The sequence below is a fragment of the Hyaena hyaena genome, unplaced genomic scaffold, assembly GCF_003009895.1.
Source record: "Hyaena hyaena isolate Hyena2069 unplaced genomic scaffold, ASM300989v1 scaffold_3861, whole genome shotgun sequence".
Taxonomy (NCBI): domain Eukaryota; kingdom Metazoa; phylum Chordata; class Mammalia; order Carnivora; family Hyaenidae; genus Hyaena; species Hyaena hyaena.
Genome location: NW_024084479.1, coordinates 1 through 1,671, shown reverse-complemented (window position 1 = coordinate 1,671; position 1,671 = coordinate 1). Strand labels below are relative to the sequence as shown.

At 42.4% G+C, this 1,671-nt stretch overlaps 1 long non-coding RNA gene across 1 annotated transcript; it reads right to left on the bottom strand.

The window, feature by feature from the left end:
- Positions 1-123: 123 nt before the first annotated feature.
- On the bottom strand, positions 124-1,149 carry LOC120227785. The gene is made up of 3 exons (XR_005527332.1): positions 970-1,149; positions 512-561; positions 124-401 (listed from the first exon to the last, which is right to left on the bottom strand). It is a non-coding gene; the product is annotated as an uncharacterized LOC120227785 (long non-coding RNA).
- Between the last annotated feature and the right edge of the window lie 522 nt (positions 1,150-1,671).

Sequence of the window (1,671 nt, the reverse complement as noted above, 5' to 3'; positions counted from 1 at the left end):
AGATTTGAAGTCTCTACCCCACTGTTCTCCAGGAGTCACTGACCTTCCCTGACTCTCCCTTTACTTCTCTGTATGCCAGTGATGAAAATAGCTGCTTCAAATGGATTTTGCAGGGATTCAACATAACATGCTATGTCACTATTTATTAAGAAGAGAATCAGGAATCCTGAGTAGGAAACTACACAGCAATTGGTCTTTGGGTGGATTAGTATCAGTTAAACATTGGCTTCCCAGCCCAAAACAGACCTCCAACTCATTCAGGAGTTAACAACTCAGACTAGATAATATACAATGATGATGAAGAGGAAGATGACCACACCCAGTGGTTTCTTGTAAGGGCTGTATTTTCAGGATCTTGTGTCAGTCTGTATGAGGACCTCCTCTGCAATCTTGTGCTTGACCTGGAGGAAGTGAAGAGAGGCAGTTGGGATATCAACAGAGCCAAGAACCCTGAGTCTCATCACCAGGCCACCCAGTTTCTGCCCATTTGGCCAGAATTCCTGAACTTTACCTTGGTTCAAGGGAGAACCAGCATAACCCCAATAGTAGTCATGTAGTTACCTAGTGTGGAGAAAGCAAAGGTGATATCCATTAAAACTAAAATGGAGACAATATGAATACACGGTACTATTTCCCAATCTATGCAAAACAAAACAAAACAAACAAACAAACAAAAAACAATGTCCCTACGTTTATCACAACATAGGCAACGGAATGAGCCCTATGGCACAGTACATGCTGGGAATACTGCTGAAACCCAAATGTCTGTTAATAAAGGAACAAAGTCAAATAAATTCAAAAAGTAATGCACCTGGTCAAAACAACTGCCTACCTTCTATGGTAAAACACATAAATCCAAGGTGATAATGAATTAAATAAATAAGCAATACAAATTACCTGCAAGTTCCCATTAGTCTCACCTCAGCTCCTCCCATCACCCTCCCATCTGCACGTACCCCTGGCACTCACTTCTGAGACCACTGGAGGTTCATCCTAGACTAGGTGGTGAAAAACTGCACCATTCCTTGCTGCTTCTGGGAGAAGGTGGTAGAGTAGCTGCAGGAAGGTGTGGGAACTTGGATAGAGCATGTGCTCTGGGTCCCCTTAGGTCTGATGTCTCTCACAAGCAGAGTATCATTCAAGATGCATAGACTGGAGGAAAAATGGGACCTTAGACAACTGGACAGATAGACAGCCCCACATCACAACAATGATCTTACTCCCACTCCCACCCAGCTATATGATTATTTCCATACCCCTGCAGTATCTCCCATTCATGTTTCTTGGATGGTGCCTCTACTTCTTCACCCCTCAAAGAGCCAATATTTGGAGAGATAGTTTAAACAATACGAGAACATTTAAACATTGCTCCCGAAATCATGGACAATTTTACACCCATACTTACCAGGCACACCTGACAAAGAGTGGACAGTCTAATCTCAATATTCAGAGGAAGAAAATGTCTCACAAAAACAAGACCATGTGACTTGGCAAAGGTCACAAAGATAGTGAGTGTTGGGAACAGGGATAGAACCCATAATATGATTCCAGACCTCATTCTCTTCACCACTCGGAGAGACAATTCCTTGGAAGTACCGAATGGCTTTTCACAAAATACAAAATACACCAAAGATAGTAACATGTGATTTCCACACACCTGAACTCATACTG